At 42.5% G+C, this 20,653-nt stretch overlaps 1 protein-coding gene across 2 annotated transcripts in view; it reads right to left on the bottom strand.

Moving 5' to 3' along the window:
- The window catches only part of PCP4 (Purkinje cell protein 4), a 72,594-nt gene that overhangs the window by 38,961 nt on the left and 12,980 nt on the right, over positions 1 to 20,653 (bottom strand). The window lies entirely within an intron of this gene.

The raw sequence follows: 20,653 nt of genomic DNA, 5'->3' as shown, positions 1-20,653 counted from the left end.
CTTAGGGTGTCATACACCCCTCCCTTTCTTTCCCATATCCCCAGTAGACTCGCCTATGTGGTCATCAAATATTGGAAAGAGCTTTATACATGAGTCTGGCTTTGGCAACACTAGAAACAAAGAGAGAATCTTCGTGCAGCCAGGTCCACAGGGGACAAGGGACGACTGGACCCACAGAGGCCCCTGGCTCACAGAGGCGTTCCCTCTCAGCTCCATGATCAAGCCACGCAGGGATGGAAGTGAAACGGGCTCTCCCAGTCCTGCTATCAGCCTCTCACGGCTACTGCCCAGGAAAACTTCTCTAGTTAAAGGACTGCGGTGTCCCCCCAGGCTAAGAAGTAAAGATTATTTTTTAAAGTGAAACGGAAATTAGGTACATTTACCAATGTGCAAAGCTATCAGCAGAAAAAGTCACGGGTATAGAGTCAGACAGGTACCCAGACTCAGCCAGGGCAGGGGACAAACTCCTGGACTGTTCGTGTCTGCCTTTGCTGAGTCAGGCCCTGGGCTAGGCCCGAGGGTCCCAAGCAGAAAGGACCCGATGCTCCCACTTTGGTGGCTCGTAGCCTGGAGGGCGAGGCAGAGAATAAAGCAACCATCTCAGTGTGGAGGGGAGGAGAGCTGAGACCCAAGAATGATTGACATCACGGGCAGTGGGGAAGTCCCCTAACTCACGCTGCTGTCAGGTCTTGAGGGAGGTGTGCTAGCCACTGATTGTTCCCACCAGCTGCATATCAATGGAGAAATTGCTCATTGAAGTCTCAGTCCCCTCCCTGAGAAAGACAAATGATAATCCATGCATCCTACTGGCCATATCTAAGGGACCTGGACCCAGCAGCCACGCTCTCCCCACCTGTCCATCAATGACAGCGTTTACCACAAAAGCCATTGTTGAGTGATGTTAAATGGGTTGTTTATCTCTATGAAAAGAAAGAATTTGTTCCTAAGTCCTCTTTAAAATTTTGCCCCCTGTTCCCAACATCTGACTTCTGTTGGCCCCTGTCTACCACGGAGCTGCTGCGATTCTGCAAAGGAAGGAAAGTAAATCCTTCTTGTTCTCATGGTGGCTTGAAAGCTCTTGTTAGCAGGTGCTACTTAACACTGTCTATCCCCCGGTGATGTATCTTCTCTTAAGTTATTTTTCTCCACAGTGCTGTCTTCTTTTTGTGCTGTAGCATCCTGATATCAACACTTCTAATGGTTTCAGGGCTTTTAGCTCCCCTGGAATGGCAGCATCTCGACAAGCAGTTCCCTAGATGGATCATAAAAAAGGAGGAAAACACAAATCCGCATATCTTTGGTATATATGGCACATGAGGACCATGAAGTTTCAGATATTGCATATTCCTCACACAATTAATACCCCACACAGGAGAGACACAGGGTGCAGGACTGCCTCCGTGACCCCAGTAAGCCCCTCTAAGGGTTTCTTGTCCCCTTCCTCTGAATCATCACGTTGATAAAGAAACAAAAAGGCCTGTTCCTATGGTATTATATTTAGTGTTATTTTGACAAAGGCTAATCAGGCTCTTAGATGATCAGTCTTTAAATGAACAGAGGAGCAAAGCCACAGAGATTGCACAGTGAAATGGCGTCAACAGCCGGGCAGGTAATCAGGTAGCTGATGACTGCTTGGGACCACCTCGATCATTAAGCACATGGATTCTTAGTAACATTAAAGACCTATGATTAAAGGCAACTTCAAAATCAAAGTTGCTGAATTTGTCTGAAGAGCACAAGAGGTTTATGCCTACATTTTGTGATAGAGACGGAAAAGATTTAATTTCTCGCCGGTGATATTTTTAAGTCATCTGTAATTCTCCTAATAACATTCCAAAAATTGAGCATTAATTTAATCCCTAAAGGTGTAGAAAGTAATGTCAAAAGAAAACTTCAGCTAGAAGGTTTTAAAAAAAAAAAAGTTGGTTAAAAAAAGTGATGGGATCTTCAATGACAAATGCATTAACCTTTCTAATTCCTCCTCTCTTTCATTCTCACCTCTGGAAGACCCAAAGGCTGAAATTCTGCCTCAAATACTATGTTGTATTCCTATCATTTTTTATCCTGACCTTTATGGTGAGAGAATTAATTAGCATCACTGCCGTTTAGGCAAAGCATTTATAAAGGTACCACCATTTTCAGGTATCCGTGATTTATTTTATTGGAATTAATTTTATACTTTTTTCACAGTTATATTTTTAAAATTAGCATTTTCTGCTTTAAAAATATCTTCTTTGTGCCAATTTTCATGTTGAAGTACACTGTTTTCTATTTGCAAAAGTACGGTATGGCCGTTGTAAAATTTTTGGAATGTAAATGCGCAAGGAAGAAAGCAAAAAGACACCTACAATTCAACTAATCAGAGTGAATCCATGTTAATACTTCAGAATATTTTCTTTCCATCTTCTTATAGGTGGACATATATATAGTCTCTCTTTTATAAAACCAACCACATGTCATATGTATAATTTCATAAAGGTATACACTGCAACTTAAAAAGCACAGTCGTTATTTAATGACTTCTGTGCGAACTCTTCTAATTTCACAGATTTCACAGTGAAATGTCCAGCCCATACTGCTGAGTTCATTTGGAATTCCCCGACTTTTCAAATCTTACGTATTTCATACCTGCCAAAAAAGCCACTCGTCTATTCAACTTGGCTCAACAAAGACTCATGGTGACGACTTGTGTGTTGCTGTCAGTTTCCTGAAAATTAATATCATAGAAGGTTCTGAATGGTCCTTGATGTTGGGCAGAGCTACTACAACTTTTGCAGTGTGGTGGGCTGAATTTGGACCTCCACTTGCAATTCACACGAGGAAGTCCTAAACCCCAAGTACCCCACAGTGTCATCCTATTGGAAGATAACATCTTTGCAATCGAGTAAAGAAGAGTTCACTGGAATGGGCTCTAATCAAATAGGACTGTGTCCTTATTAAAAGGGACAATTTGAACACAGACATGCAGAGGGAAGATAGTGTGGACGCACAGGGAGAAGACGGCATCTACAAGCCCAGGAGAGGGGCCTGGAGCAGACCCGCCCTCACGGTGCTCAGAAGAAACCAACCTAGCAGACACCATGATTGTAAACTTCTGGTCTCCAGAATATAAGAGAATACATTTCTGTGGTTTAAGCTGCCCTCAGACTAATTAATACATTCAGACAGCAACATAGGAAAGAACAGACTTATCCACAGGGGCTGATAGAAGGATGCTCAGGAAAGAAAGCCGGGCACAGACCTGGCTCTGCAGGCTCTGAGGCCTGTCCTGGAGTCCTGTCCCAGAGGAGGGGGAGGGTGCCTGGCTTTGGGGGAAGCCCAGGGCACAAGGGAGGGCATCTCCTTCAGTGCCGCTCGGGTGTGTGCCCTCTGCAGGGGGAGTGTGACTCCACAGGCATGAGCTGAATTCTCTCCTGAACCCCAAACCACATGGAGGTAGGACACTGTCCCTGGGCTTAGAAAGAAGAGATGTGTCCTCCCTCAACCGCATGCCCAGAACTGTTTCTCCAGCCCCAAGCCAGAGGTTTCCCCAACTGCCAACGTGATGTCCTTCTCAGCCGCCTTGTGAGGGCAGCGCCTGGCAGAGGGACGAGCTGTGGTTGGAGCAGAGGGAGGGCAGCTGGGAGCTCCGCTGGGCCTCAGGCTCGCTCCTGGGCCTCAGGCTTGCTGCTGGGCCTCAGGCTCATTGCTTCTTAGCAACCAACGCCTCCCACAGCCCTGGCTCCCCCAGGACTACGTGGTTGAAGAGCCCCCTGGAGCAGGAGCAGGTGGTGCTTGCCGAGTGTCAGTTTGAGAAGGAGCAGGACAGAAACTCATTTAAAGGCTCTGGCTGAGGCTGCTGTTCAGAATCAAAAGCACTCCCATTCACTGAATGCCCTCCCTGCAGTCAGAGACGCTGGCAAGATTTATAAGGACCAGGAACACAGGTCACTCTGGTGTCATTTTGTTACTTTTCTATACTTCAGCTATTCATTATAAAGTAACATTTATAAACTGTTGCACTATGAGATTTAATTGACTTAAAAGCCGATATGATCATGCTGTTCTCAAAACGGTGTAAATACCTTGCGTCGTAATTGGGCTTATTTTTATTTAAGGTGTGCTGGTGAAGAATGTGGGCTTCAGGGCCAAGGGTAGAAAGAAAGGACTGACCATAAGCACACAAAGAAACTTTTTGGGTGATAGAATAGTCTCTCTCTTTTTTTTTTTTTTTTCTGAGACGGAGTCTCCTCTGTCACCCAGCCTGGAGTGCAGTGGCATGATCTCCACTCACTGCAACCTCTGCCTCCTTGGGTTCAAGCGATTGTCCTATCTCAGGCTCCCAAGTAGCTGGGATTACAGGCACGTGCCACCACACCCAGCTAACTTTCATACTTTTAGTAGAGACAAGGTTTTGCCATGTTGGCCAGGCTGGTCTCGAACTCCTGACCTCAGGTGACCTGCCTGCCTCAGCTTTTCAAAGTGCTGGGATTATAGGTAGGAGCCACCATACCTGGCCAGAATAGTCTATATCTTAATTATAAGACTGCATATGTGTCAGCTGGGTGTGGTGGCTCACTCCTGTAATCCCAGTGCTTTGGGAGGCCGAGGCAAGCGGATCACTTGAGGTGGGCAGTTTGAGAACAGCCTGACTAACATGGTGAAACCCTGACTCTACTGAAAATACAAAATTAGCTGGGCGTGGTGGTGCACGCCTGTAATCCCAGCTACTTGGGAGGCTGAGGCAGGAGAATCACTTGAATCTGGGAGGCGGAGGTTGCAGTGAGCCAAGATCGCACCATTGCACTCCAGCCTGGGTAACAAGAAAGAAATTCCATCTCAAAAAAAAAAAAAAAGCAACCTGCGTATGTGTCAAAACTCACCAAACATACAACTAAAAGGGGTAGATTTTACCACATGTAAATTACACCTTAATAAACTTAACCTCAAAAATAAGTGTGCTGGAATCCTACTACCCCGGTAATCCCAGCCCTGGCCCCCAGCAGCTGTGTGGCCCAGTTCAGGTCACTTGACTTCTCTGAGCCTGTCTGTTTATATTAAACGACAATAACAATATACCCACCTCTTTAATGTGTGAGAACTAAATGAGATTAAAATGCTCATGTTGCATGGATCTGGTCTCTAAGAAAAATCAGAGAGCAAAATAATGGTGAAACAGGCTTAAGAAGAGATGTTTCTCTTTTTTTTCCATTGTATTCAACTTGCAATATAGTGAAGGTAACGAAAAAAGTGCATTGAGCTCACAGTTGAAAGACTAGGAGTAAATATGGCTGAATCACCACAAATAAATGATTCCGCTCCTCAAAGCCTCGGCTTCTTTATCTGACCAGTTTCTTTTTCACGGTGAATTAAAATAAAATGAAATACAGAAAATATGTACCTCACGTGAATGTTAAGAGACTCCAAAGAAAGAATACTAATAGTTGTGTCATTTTTCTCATGAAAGGATGCAGGCTCTACCTGTGTTATTAAGTTGTTCATTTCAGCTGAAGTTTCCTGGATCTCTGATTCCGATGGATGCATTTTGTGTGTTTCATACAAATCACGGCTCATATTTTTTCCAGAAAGGGAAGATACAGGAGGAGGGTGCGCTGATGACAAAGAAGAAATGTGGATGGAAGACCAGGAGAACCCAGTGGCCCTGTTACAAGGTGTGTACATCTGCCCCAATCAGCAGCCTCTCCCCAAGCCAGAGAGGTTGGATCAAAGGGCACAGGAATCAACATACAAGCACCTCCATTTATTCCAGCTACAGCCAAATTCACATGCTCCCAACCCCACCCCACCAAGCCACCCTTGGAAGTCCCATGGATCTGCAGGGTGCCAGGACAATGCATAAATGTGGGGGTCTACCACCTTCTGCATCTGAACTGCACCAAAAGAAATGCTTCTCCATCCACCCCACTTCTTTTATTGCCTTCCTGAATTTGTGTTGAATCCTTAGATTAGTCTCAGAATAAAGATGGCTGGCATATGAGCCAGATGCTAACCAGAGCAGCTGCTGTCATTAGAAACAACAACAACAACAACAACAGTGGGCTCTCGGACAAAGGCAAAGAGACCCCAATGTTTATTACAAGGTTATATTCTCACAGTCTATGTAGAAGGTGCCAGATTGAAACAGTACAGAGAAGAATAGAAGAGATTCGATTTCTCTCCCCATCCCTAGAAGTTATGGCTGACCAGCCAGATGCCAAGAGTAACAGAGGGTGGAAAACTGTCAATGAAAGATTAGTGTAATGACAGAAACTGAGCTGTGCCTGTAACTCACCCACTTAAGGGCAAGTCTTTCTCATACAGATGATTAGGGGGAAACACCAACAGGCAGGGCCAGTCTTCTAGAACTAAATGAAGCTGACGATGTAATCATTTCAAGAACACTAACGACGCCTGCCTGTCCCTCCGAGGATGATGTGGTTCTTCTAGCAATTTTATACTTCAAAGGCTAGGGAAGATGACATGAAGTCAGAAAACTCACATGGGGTCTTCCTGGATTCCAAAAACTGGCCACAGAGAAAGACACATCTTTCCTTTGCTTTCAGCAGTAATGCCAGCTTTCCATTCCCCCAGTCCTCCCCAATACAGCTGGTAAAATGCCATGCCAGGTGTACTCAGATAAAAGCCAAAGAATGACCAAAGACCACAGAATGAAATGTCGCAATAGCTGGGAGACTCTTGCCCTGCCAGTCCCTTAGCAGTCATCCATCCTGAATGATCTCTCATCATGGCCACACTGGCTCTGCCACGGTTGAGCGACGCATAATGTACTGCTGCACTCAGCATCCTCAAGTGAGCAAAAAGGTGTGAGAAAGAAAGGACACAGGCCAAACCACTGTTATCCAAGAGAAGCCCATATTTAGAGCTGAGCGAATAGATGACACCTCCAAGTTCGGCAAAGTTTCCTTTCTTTGCACCAAGGCACAAGGCTCTGTCTGCAAATGCAAGCAGCTATGTTTTTTCAGTCACAGTAACAACAGCTAAACACTTTCATGGAAACAAGCCTACCATGAGGTGGCTACTACCTTTATCCCGACCGGATGGAGAGAAAACTTGAGACACGGAGAGGCTTAGGAATATGCCCAAGCTTGTTACAGCTACGTGAGGGGGTCAGGGAATGGAATTGGAGTCTGAGCAGATCGACTTGGTAGTCTGAGCACTTGTCATTTCATCTTTCTGGTCTAGAGGGGGAAAGATTGGCTTGGAAGATGGAAAACCTGACTTGGACGCCCCCTTTCTGCCATCAACAATGCAGACGTGTTACGCCTCAGTCCATCTGGTTGCAGAGTTGGAACCATGTTTCCTGCCCTTTCTTATTTTAAAGAAACATTGTGGAAATGTATGACATCGCACAAGATTCTGCATTTGAAAATAGGTGGGCCATTTTAGAAGAAAGATGGGACAAATGCATTTCACATTGTCAGGGAACTCAATAATGCATCACTCAGGGTCCCGTGTCTGCTGTGATGTCAGAACCGCAGATGTACGTTTCATGCATCTGTGAGGACAGGACTCCGGGACTGCGAAAACAGTTCTTGCTTCATAATTCACTCTGCAGGTGTCTCAACGTGTTTTTCAGGTGTTTAACTGGCTTCACAGACCCCCATGCAAACCCTCTTCCTGTGGAGGCTGCTGCCACTGTTCCTGCAATGACTTCTTGCGATGGAATGCACATGTGTAGTTCATTCGGCACTGTGTGCTGCTAAACATGTTTCTCCAACAGTGAGTGTCCCAAGCTTCAGAAGATGGAGATTTTCTTTTTTAGTGTAATAATAAACAAACAGCCAGGATTTTTTCCCCCAACATTCAACTAGAACAAAAATAGCTTCAGAAAACAGTAGAAGCCTGAGGTTGGATACTTCTGGAAAAAGGGAATGTTTTGTCCTAAATCAGCTGTCACAGCCCAAGAAATGATAGAGACTCAGATAAGAAGACAGGTAAAAGTTATGTGGGCCATTTGATCAGCTGCTCTCTGCAGAAGTGAAAATTCTACTTTCCCCACAAAAAAAATGCACACTACCAACAACCAACTCAGTCTAACAGCTGTGCCTCCTTCATAGTAGATATTTGTTCCATATTTTGTTTCAAATTCCTTTGAAATCCAGAAGGATTTAATTGACTGTAAAATAAAACCCAATTCCAATTTAAACATTGTTTTCCAGAGACGAGGCACTTACAAATGGCCAAAGCTCACACCACCAAATTACTTCCTATCTGCACATATTGATCCTGGAATTACTAAGGTAGATCTCTTTATTTCCAAAGCCCTGTTTGCAAAACTGTTTCTTTAATTGAAAAAGCCTAGTACATCTGCATTCTGTTCCCTCTGGACATACTCAGGAAGAGGAAGTGAGGACCAAAGACTTGATAGAAAAATACTTGGGACAAAACTGGCCAGTAGATGCTTTCACCTGGATAAACAACCAACACTCAGTAAAGACAGTTGGAATCAGAACTCAAGGACATGTGCACACAGAGTTTAGCATTTATATGGCTTTTAAAAATACACACACATACATATATATATATGGCTCCAGACACAAAGATAATGGAATTATGTTTCTTCAGCTCTGCCTCTTTTGTTTTTTTTTTTTTTTCATTAAAAAGCAATTGGGATGCTTCTCATTTTGACCCAGGACTGGCCTCACTGGAGAGTGACCCGTGTGGTCCAAAGGGCCCACTCTCGGAAGGGCCCTGGCTTGGTCTGATATGTTGCTGTCCCCATCTTCAAATTCTAATCAATGTTTAACAAGGGGCATCATATCGCTTTTTCATTGGGCCCACAAATTGTGTCACTGGTCCTGCCCTCCTCCCCGTCACAGGCTTTTATGGATGTCCCAATGCTGAGCTACGTTACCTCAAACGAGGTTGAAGGCAGACGGGGCCAGGAGGGAGGGTTACAGAACTGTGGTGTGTTTTTAAATGGCCTCACTTCTGCCAGGATCTGCCTGACTCTTCAGCCCGTATCTCTTTTCCTCGTTGTAACACTAATAGGACATTAAAGAGCCAGAGAAGGGGCCTCCAACGCCACTGCTTGTACCTCTGGAGTTACATTTGGCGGCATTTATATTTTGTCATGTGAAAATTCGAAATCCTCATCCAAAACGCAACTGTGGGGGAACTCTCACAGCAATTTCAGCCAATTCTGGCTCCCAACAAGAACTCAGCAAAAAAGTGATGACATGGAAATTCATAGAATAGTGCCTGAAAAATGAAATGAATCATTTTTAAAGATGGTAAAGATGGAATCTGGATGAAAAATAACTATGAACTTGAAGGAGGTATTTGGTGTAGGTGCTTGACAAATTGCTACATCTATTTTAAGAAATTTTCTTGGCCAGGCATGGTGGCTTAATGCCTATAATCCCAGCTCTTTGGGAGGCCAAGGCAGGCAGATCACTTGAGGTCAGGAGTTTGAGACCAGCCTGGCCAACATGGTGAAACCCCATCTCTACTAAAATTACAAAGTTAACTGGGCATGGTGGTGGGCACCTGTAATCCCAGCTACTCGGGAGGCTGAGACAGGAGAATCACTTGAACCCAGGAGGTGGAGTTTGCAGTGAGCTGAGATCATGCCATTGCACTCCAGCCTGGGCAATAAGAGTGAAACTCGGTTGCAAAAACAAAAAGAAAGAAAGAAAAGAAAAGAAAATTGTATTCAAGAAGAAGTAAAATATCCCACATTTCTGAGGTGTTGAACATTTCCAGAAATGATATTTGAGATGTGGCACAGTATTATCTAGATATTTTGACAGGACTTAAGCATATGTGAGAACAGAGTTATAAATATAGGGTTGAGCCCACTCCCTGAACAAGCTTCAAATAGAAGACAATAATATATTGGTTAATAAGCCGCTAGAAGTTCTGAGATACAGAGTGCAATGATACTCTACCATGAGCAAGCACGGATACTCTCACACAGGGAAATTACAGACATACCTAAATCCATGTACACAGTTCTCACAATAGGAACATATACATTTTATAACCAACCAACATGTGCACTTTCAAAAATGTAATTGACTGTCCTCATTAATCTCTTTCCAATATACAGGAGACTTTTCACTTTTAAAGAAAGATGCAACAAGTCCATACAGCCCGAATATTCATTGACATGGGTGAGAAAATGTCCAACATGTTTAAAGCAATTTTTATCACCAGGCAGGAGTTCAGAATTAACTACAGTATCATAATGGACATGTATCTGTACAATGAGCTTGAAGATTGCTAAATTCTCACATGGCTCTAAAATGTATGACTTCTAAGACTCACAGAGTGCTGTCATAGTGCTATTCTTCAATCAATGTGTGCTGAGCCCCTACTTCTGTAAGCCCTGGCTGCTTTGGAAAGGTTACCACTGGCAACTCCTTTCCTCTCCTTCCCAGCCGTGAGAAATGGCAAATTAACCCATGCATCCTGGCACTTGCTTTATACAGAGAATAGGCCTGTAGCTCTGCATGAACACCAGAGTAGAGTTAATTTTATGTGATTCTGTCTCCCCCTACAAGTTCTTTAAGGGGTAAGGACCACGTCTTATTGATTCTCCATCAATGTGAGTTCAATGATACAACGCTGGGAAGATGAAATGGTATAGAAGAAGACATTCTCTCTCTCTCTCTCTCTCTCTCTCTCTCTCTCCCCCCTCTCTCTCTCTCTCTCTCTCTCTCTCATCACAATCTAGAAGAAAAAAAGAAATGTGACTACAAAATTTGTAATAACTGATTATATATGCAACAGTTTTGGCCATAAAAAGGGTCACCATTTTCTGGAAAAACATTTTCTAAAAATGGTATATGTTAGGGTTCAGAATGCTCTTTCTCATTCAAACAGAGCCCTAGAGAGTAAGCAAGGTTTGAAGGTGATTGGTATAACCTCAAAGTCAAGAACACTACCAGGTAAAACAAAAGAAAACTTTGCCAACAAGGGTCTTGTTTCTTTGATTGTTTTGTTTTTGTGTTTGTTTTTGTTTTGAGGCAGGATCTGGCTCTGTTGCCCATGATCATGGCTCACTGCAACCTCCATCCCCTGGGCTCAAACCATCCTCCCATCTCAGCCTCCTGAGTAGCTGGGACTACAGGAATGTACAACCACACCCGGCTATTTTTTTTTTTTTTTAATTTTTGGTAGAGATGGGGTTTTGCCATATTGCCCAGACTGGTCTCTAACTCCTGGGCTTAATCAGTCCTCCCGCCTGGGTCTCCCAAAGTGCTGGGATTAGAGGAGTGAGCCACCATGTCCAATAAGGGTCTTAATGAAACATTCCACCGGGTAGCATTATGAACATTTCTCAGCTTCTCCGTGTGTGATGGGATGGGAGGCTGGGGGTATCAGGGTGGAAGCTGGAATCCCTAGAAATAGAGTGGAAGACCTGGTGAAGAAAAAATGGCTTTGTCAAGATTTCTGCGGCTATTCTTTTTTTACTCAAGGCTAATAAAAATATTCAGGACAATTTTAATTTAATAAATTACTTGTGCAAACCCTAAGTGGAATTTGCACAGGTTTAAAAGAAATTGGGTTGTATCCAGAAAATGAGAAATGGAATAGGATGGAAAATGTGGAAGGGAAACTTAGGCTTTCTCTCAAGAAGCTCTGTGATTTTGCACAAGATTCATTGTTGGACACTCAGTCCCCTATTTTAAAATGACCACTTTGAATGAAATGGCAGCAATGCCCTTTTCTGATTTCCTGAATTCTAAGTGGAACTATAAAAATTGACAGTCTTTCTCAAGGTCAACAGTCCTTAAGCAGGCTGATGCCAACTCAAGGAAGGGCAGAACCACCATGTTCAGTGTCATAGGTTGTTCACAGCACAACTCCAAGAGGTGCTGTTGGCACAGACTACAGTGTCAACGGCACCTCTGGGGTTGTAAGGTGCTTCACTGTCACAAACACTCATGGTAAAGAAGACTTCTTTAGGATTTCTATTTATATTTGTGTAGGATCTAAGATCAATTTAAAAATTAGGTTTCATTAATAGCTAATATCTGGATTGATACTGACATCATCACTTGGTGGGTAGGAAAGAGTAGGAGTGCCACAATTGGAGATTGTCCCAGACACACTGCCTGTTGACTTGCTCTCAGCATATCATCATGTGATGCATTGCAGTTCCTTGTGTTCTGTTAAGAGGATTTATAGATTATACAATCTACCTTTAACTAAACTAATCTTCCTGCAGTAGGTAAGTGGCTTTTAAAATGTTCTATATAGTCACAGGCCGCAACATAGATGAACCTTGAAGACATTACACTAAGTAAAATAAGCCAGTCTCAAAAAGACAAATACTGTATGATTCCACGCATATGAGGTACCTAAAGTAGTCAAACTGATAGAGGTAAGAAATAGAATGGGTTTGTCAGAGGATAGGAGCGGAGTAGTGGAGAGTGGTTGTTGAATGGGTGCAGAGTCTTGGCTTTGAAAGATGAAAAAGTTCTGTGGACATGTTTCGCAGTGTAAACATAATATAATTAATACTGCTGAACTGTACACTTAAAAGTGGTTAAAATAGTAAATTGTATATGTCTTTTACCACAATTGAAGAATTCTGCATAAAATCTCATAGACTGAAAATAATACTACCACCACCAGCACAAACACCAAGGAAACAATAGAAACACTAACTAAACCTTCTATTCTTAGGATGTCTTCATGGGCACCAATACAAGCTTAAAAACCTCAGCCATCAAATTAGACTCAAAAAGAAGTGCAGTTACCAAAAAGTCTATTGGAATTAGATTTCCATACCCTTCCTTTAACAATTAACTCTTACTATATTAGCATATTAGCATGTATACATAATTGTAAAATCAAAAAATATTTGTTGTATATACATGGTCAAATTTTTTTCCTATTAGGGTACACTATCAAACACTTTGGAGTATTGATATGCATAATCATTGTGGACACTATTCCATTGTTCTGTTATGGACCTTCAGGAAGGTTGAGAAGATCTCAGAACATTGATATGTTAAAACAGACAGTTGTTGTTAGAGCAATGACAATTGTGGAAAGTCATAGAAGGCAAGAGGACAAAATCACGTCAAGTCACCCTTCATTGTTTTAAGGAGAAGATGTCACTGCAGCATAATGATTTGAAGTTTTGCTTCTTGCTATTTCTATCTAAAACTCTCTAGAAGATGCAGAGATAAGATCTGTAAAGGAAGGCTCCACATCATCGCCCGTCTTGGACATGGGCAGGTTTGTGGCAGTGCCAGTGTCTGTGTGCATGCTGTCACCCTTCAGAGATGAGGAGACGAGCACCCAGAATGCTGTCACACAACCACACTCAGCTCGAAATTTGACCCATTCATTGCATCAGAGATTTGTCTGCATACCAAAAAAAAAAGTGAGAAAATTTACAATTTGAAAAAGAAAACGCTAAATACAATTGGTCATTTTGCTGAGCTCATGAAAAAAAAAAAAAGTGATATTTTTCTAACAACTCCTAATGAAACAGTGGCTATTATTTAATAAAGAAATTGCATACAGTAGTTCCCCCTTAACCTTCCTTGGTTTCACTTTCTGAGGTTTCAGTTACCTGCTGTTAACCACAGTCCAAAAATATTGGATGGAAAATCCTAGAAATAAACAATTCGTAAGTTGCAAATTGCACTCTGTACTGAGTAGCATTATGAAATCGCTTGCTGTCTGAGGACATGAAACATTCATTTGTCCAGGGTATCCACACTGTCCACACTACCTGCCCGTAGCCACTTAGTAACACTTCTAGTTATCATCATATGGAAAAAGCATAGCATGCATAGGATTCGGTACCACCCACTTTCAGCCATCCACTGAGCGTCTGAAGACAAGGGGAAACTACTGTACATAAGAATCATAAATTTTAAAGCAGGTGTAGTCTTTTAACTAGCTTTTTAAAAAAATACTAGAACTTAGCCACCTGATGGACAGATGCTTATATATACATATTTTAAGATCTTGGAAGAAAAGGAAGAAATTATATTATTTCTCCCTCTTGTGTTTCTGTGTTATATTTCTACTCTTATTTGATTAAGACACATGTTAATGGGTCTTGTCAACTTCTGGAGTCCTTTTTTTCAGAGATCGTATAAAATTAAAATAACCAATACTTCATTCGATTATTGACCAAACCACAGGTGTGGTGCTATGGGAACAGATGACTGTGTCTTTTGTCATGACACTATACCACAGACTTGGATTGTTATACCAGGAATAGCATGATCTCAAGCCAATCTGGATCCCAATTTGCTATCAAATCGTCATAAATAATATTTAACATTCACAAGTTGTCTTTCGAACTACGAGGCAGAGATCTGACTCGTGTATGGCTGGAGTTGGTGCAGTCTCATCCAAGTCCAAGACTGTCCTAAAATGGAGGGCAGAAACCTTGAAGAGAGGGACTCCCCTGCTCTCTATTCTAGCTCCTTTGTGAGGAAAATTGCCTTATTTGAATGGTTGGAACAGTTCACAGCTTTTGCTTCCTTGCCCTTAAATGTTCAATTTGTGGATGATTACCTTCCTGCTTTATGAGTCTAATTTGTCTTCCTTTTATTTATAAAATGGCAGGTTAAGAGTAAAATATAAAATAATGGCATTTAGTGGGTGATTGATTTTTCTACTGGCAATGTCATAAATATGGGCCAAGTGTTTCCCTTTCAGAAATGGAACGAGCAGTAAATTCAGTGAGATTCTGAAGCATAAATTTAGAGCTCTTCATGAAGCATAAACAACATACAAGCAGACCCTTGCCTGGAATGGGTGGCTTAAGCTAAATTGTTCATGTAGAATGACCCCAACATGAATGTGGCGTTTATAGGTTTGAGCCATTGATGACTGTGGCAAGCTTGCTTTGTTTGTGGCATAAAACAATCCGTTATCGAACATTCCCATATCTGTACCCCAAAAGCACCTGCGCCCAGGTGATGGGAAAACGTTTCTGTATTCATCGTTCATATGGCACCTCATTTGAAAGATGGGAAGAAGAATGGCAAATAATTTATTCCTGGGGATGATAGGGTGCACCTGCAGCAAAGACTCTGACAGATCAAGCAAGATCGGTTTTGGTTTTGTTGGAAAACACCATGAAAGATACTCTTTCCTCTAATTGGGGATATTAAGTCCACACAGTCACCAGTTACAATTTGGGTTTGAAGTTCAACTTTTCCTAACAGAGAAGGGATCAAAATTAAGCAGGAACATGTGTTTCCCGGGCCTGATGATTGTAAAGAGTTGCCGTAAAACTTGTTTCCCCAATCATGCATTTTATGAAGAAATGCTGTGGGGTTAAAAAGTCGCAGGTTTTCCCTTTTGAATTTTGAAAAGCAGAGATCCTATCAGATTAATCACACAGGGATATGGACGTGCAATTCAGTTTCGAACTCCCCGAGAAATTTGAATCCATCCCTTTTTGCATATAAATTTGCATATATTCCTATTTCAAATATAAATTTACTAAAATATTTAAATATTCAAATATCAATTATTTATTTTAATTAATATGAGTATGCTATTAAGAATTAATTTTAGGTGATAATTAAACTATTTACTTGCAATAATATGCAACTTGCTTTCCACGTGCTAGATATATTTTACCCTCAACAATATGCCAGAGTTTACAACTGGGCTGATGGCGATTGGGCACTAGGGCCTATATCACTACACGTCTGCTTAGAACTCTCCCTTGTTCTCTTGTAATCACAGTTAAATTGGTTTTCTGTTTCAATACAGCAAACCATTTTCCACGGGATTCACAGGCTCTGACTCTCTGGCTAGTCTCTTTTGTTTGAAGTTCATTGAGCTTATCTGAAGTGAGTGAGTCTCAACAGAGACAACACAGAAACACGAGATATTAGAATTGTACGTCCCTCGCTCAGTTCCCATATTTTCCCTGACATTTCCCCAAATGCCAAGAGTTCCTTCTGTTGAGATTCTTCTTACTTTTTCTCATTTTCTTTTACTGTCATGAGAGCACTTGTGTTGTGTATATAAGAATGCACCCATTTCCCACATTAAAGGATTTAAATAGCAAACACGGGTTTCAAACCAGGAGTAAAGAACAAAAGACGGAATACATCTTTTCCAAACGTATCCCAACCGCAAGCCTCAACATTTAGAAAAGAGAATGCCTGGCCTATTGATGACAGCAACTGATAAATCCACATCCCAAAACTTATTTATTCATTCAGTAACTGGACATTTACCAAGTGCCAAATCAGCAGTCAGACTTGTAAATGACATAAAATTGTCCCTGTTGGGAAGTTCACAGTTTAGGATGCTTCTAGTCAATACTATGCAGCCTATAATACTTTAACAGCATGGTTTTCAATGTTGTGTTTCATAAAAAATATCATTCAATATAACATAAATCTGTATGCATGCATCCCCTAAAATTCCTCTTTTATCCCAGTATGAAGACCTTTCTAGAAAGTCATTCTAAATTAATGAAAAGCCCCAGGCTTAGTCCTGATATTATCTGTGTGTCCAAATAGTTCAACGTGACCAGTGGTCTAAGAACAGAAGGATAACAGACAAATTGTGAATGCCTTCCCCCCGATCACATCTCTAATGAAGCACTGAGAGTAGAAAATAGAAATTTTAAAAATAACACAGGCCGGGCCCGGAGGCTCACACCTGTAACCCCAGCACTTTGGGAGGCTGAGGAGGGCAGATCACCTGAGCTCAGGAGCTTGAGACCAGTCGGACCAATATGGTGAAACCCCGTCTCTACTAAAAATACAAAAATTAACTGGGCGTGGTGTGGGCACCTGTAGTCCCAGCTGCTCGGGAGGCTGAGACAGGAGAATTACTTGAACCTGGCAGGTGGAGTTTGCAGTAAGCGGAGATCACACCACTGCACTCCAGCCTGGGCTACAGAGCGAGACTCTGTCTCAAAAAAATAACTAACTAACTAACTAAATAAATAAATAAATAAATAACACAAAGAATGCGTTCATCATCGGTTTAAGAAAATTTCCATTACAAAACCACATGTTTTCTTTTCATCTTGATCACACTACTTCACTAAACCTTTAATAAAATCTATAGTGAGTCGTTTATTTTCTTTTTGAAAAAAAAAATATACATCTTGCATTGTGTCATTCTTACAATTCAAAAGGGAAAACCTGAGATTTTTTAACCCCACAGCATTTCTTCATAAAATGCATGATTGGGGAAACAAGTTTTACGGCAACTCTTTACAATCATCAGCCCCGGGAAACACATATTCCTGCTTAATTTTGATCCCTTCTCTATTAGGAAAAGTTGAACTTCAAACCCAAATTGTAACTGGTGACTGTGTGGACTTAATATCCCCAATTAGAGGAAAGAGTATCTTTCATGGTGTTTTCCAATAAAACCAAAACCGATCTTGCTTGATCTGTCAGAGTGTTTGCTGCAGGTGCACCCTCAAATGGGGTTATAATTACTTAAGAAGTTGGATTGTCATTTGACCTTCTGTTACTGGGTTTTCCAGACCATTTGCAAAACCCACATTTTACGCAGTCACCCTCAGAATCTGTGCTTAATAACTGGTCTAAAACACACAGCTCCTTACAAATCTAATCACCCACCCATTAGCATCTGTTTGAGTTTACTCTTACATCATAAGAAGCTCAAAGCTGTAATCTTTCTCTTCTTAGGCTCTGTTTCATTTTAACATTAGTACCTCCACTGGGTAACTATGATAGTCAACTATGTAAGCCCCAAACCACTGTTGTATGATACTTTTAAATCAGTGGCAAAACATTTTTTTTTAATTCATGCTTATTCTATGCCCTCACCTCACAAGGTAACTGCATGTAAGCCTCCCGTTTGCAATCTCTGTCAAGAAAAATGCCATTTACGGCTTTCTTATTCCTTTAGAGATTATTGTACGTTTTAACGTATGCATTAAATTTGACATTGATTCTGTTTGGGTGCTAAGAACAGACATGCGTATCTAAAGATTTGCCCTTCAATGTCCTTGGTGTTGTTCAAACCATGCCTTTGATGGGCATCGTCTTTCGCTGCGGCCAATGTCTGGACGAAAGAAAGAGCCACGGGCCTGGCACTGAGTTGCACTTTCCTGTCCACACCACAGAAAGAAAAGAGCCCAGTCTGTGATGGTGAAACTCAGGGTTACAAAGAGGCTTTTCCCAAAGGGGTCTCGAGTCCAATTAATAGCTGTCATTTGATTATGTGACCTGGAACGTCTCCAACCTGCACCCTAAACAGGCCAAGGGTGTCACGTTTTTAAATTCACGCTCCAGATGTTCGTCCTTATGCCTTCCAACCTTGCCCCCGGCTCTCCTAAATGAGTTCTTTTGAAAAGCAACTTAAAAATAGACACCTAAAGGAGAACACGGGACTGACTGTCATTACTGCAGGAACTCTTTTTTCAAAGCTCTTTTAAGTGACTAAAGAAAGGTAATCATTTTTCCTGTGCCTGGGTGAGTACGATGAGGGAGAAAGCGTGCACCTTGTAAACTGAGGCTGTGGTGGTTAGGATTTCTGATCCAGCTGATAGACTTCAGCCTGCATTCTGATCCCTGCTACATTCTCTTCCAATTCATCTCATAGATTGCTGCAGGCACATCTGACATATTCTAATACTGAAATGTAAATCAGACACCCCCACTAACCACCTCCTCTCTCTCACATTACCCTAAATTTGGACTTTACTTTCCTCGCTGTACTTTACTTTCCTGAGCTGTTCTTTTCTATCGCATGTCATTTTCCCTAAAAAGTGTTGTTACAGGGAGTAAAGACGACGTCCTGTTGTAAAGCTGCCCAGTTTAAAGCCAGTTCGAGGCTCCCTTTGTTGCTCCATCTTTCCCTTAAAGGCGGGGAGGCCTGGAAGTGCAGAGCAGACCCCGGGGAGTATATGACACTTTGGGGTCCTCTCCACCCAGCAGGCTCGTCCACTGGCCCGGGTAAGCAGCTAATGAGCTCCGGAGTCTCTCCAGCAGGCATTCAGCCCTGGTGCTGCAGCAGGCACTATTGCCCACCAGACCCCAATCAATCCTAAGGTCAAGGAAAGTCTGGCAAATTCCATTGCTCTGGCTTTCTTTGGTAATTAATCACACCTGCAAGTAAATGATCTGAAAGCTATTTCCACCTGAGAGTTATTAAAACTAGAAGCCACATTTAATTCATCCAACCAAAGAAACCCCTTGAAGGGTGCCGTGAAGGGGGAATCCAGTTCTCTACCCAGAAAGGAGCTTCTGTTCCACTTTATTAAATATTTTAAGCAGATTTGAGGTTTAGTCAAAGGACAAATTCCTGCTCTCCAAGGAGCACACGCCCAGGAATGTGGAGATCAGCCAGGAGCGGTGGCCACGCTGGTGGTCAGAGGGAGGGGGCCTCATGTGATGTGAGGGGGAGAAGAGGGCAGGAGGGAGGATGAGGCGCAGGGAGCTGGGAGGGGTTTTGTGAGCAGCAAGGGGAGGCAGAAAAATGGGATGCGCCTCTTGGGTGCTTTTATCCACATGAAAGGAACTAAGGCAAGAGCTCTGTAAGAACCTATAATGTGTCTGATAAGTGCCAGGGCAGGGCAGTGACTGCAGAGCTGCCCTGATTACACGTTCAGCAGGAACCAGGCTGAGACCCTAATCACAGGTGAGCTCTGGAACACACGCTTTCTCCCTGGAGACCTGCACAGTTGAGTGAGCCCAGCAGAGCTGAGCATCCTGGGGAGTTCATGAGCACTTTGCTGGCCAAGAGCCTCAGCAAGAGATGGCATGACTGAGCCAGAATCCCAGGATAGCTGACTTGATTCAAGAGGCCACCCCTCAGTGCTGTGCTGCTTTCTAAGTCCTTCTTCTATAGGAAACTCTTATTGAATAAGTTGTATATGAAGAAAAGCCATTCCATGCAGCCATCCCTTCTTGTTGTAAGCAAGGTGAGCTGATGTGGACATAAGAGCTTCTGAAATATCTGTAGAGTCCAGCAGAAAGCCCCTCCCCCTACCCTGTGGGAAATGGAGGTCTCATCCTCATCATTCCGTCTCTATTTCAGAGCCTCAACTTCTTTCTTTCTTTCTTTCTCCTCGCCTCCCCTCTCCCCCTCCAACCTCTGGCATCCCCGCTGTTCAGCAAATTCCATACACATTTAGACATCAAGATTCACCTGGCGGTCAACCACCCAGCATTGAATCAGCCCAAGTCTTGGCTCTATTGATTAGCTGGTAACCTCGAGCCACTTAGTTCCCATCTCTGTGCCTCAGTGTCCTCATCTGTCAATTGGGAATAATAATGGTGCCCACTGCACAGCATTGTTGAGAGGTTCAAAGAAGGTGACAGGTGTGGAGAGAGCCTGACACTGTCGGCACACAGACCATTAGGCAAGTGTTAGCTGCTGTCATAGGTACCGTTGGTGGTGGTGGTGGGAGAATTCCCACCTTCCACCCCACAGTCGGTCTCTCCCTGCCTCAAACCCTTGGCTCTGCCCCAAACCCCATTTCTAAGTTTTATAGTGCTTTGCTCTTCTTCTTGTCATGTTTACATCAAAAATCACCCATCAGAGAGATAAAAGCAGGGGGGAGGCATTTTATTTCTGAAGTTGTTAATTTTACCCTAGACTTCCAAGAAAAGAATCATCCATCTGTCAGAAAAAGACAGAGAAGATAAAAGATCTTTAAAAGTAATTATTTAAGTGCCAACCAAGAGGAAATGAAAATGCATTTGGCTTGGTTATCGAG

The sequence above is a fragment of the Chlorocebus sabaeus genome, chromosome 2, assembly GCF_047675955.1.
Source record: "Chlorocebus sabaeus isolate Y175 chromosome 2, mChlSab1.0.hap1, whole genome shotgun sequence".
NCBI classification, from domain to species: Eukaryota; Metazoa; Chordata; class Mammalia; order Primates; family Cercopithecidae; genus Chlorocebus; species Chlorocebus sabaeus.
The sequence above is the reverse complement of the archived record's forward strand: the minus strand, read 5'-3'. Positions and strand labels throughout refer to the sequence as shown.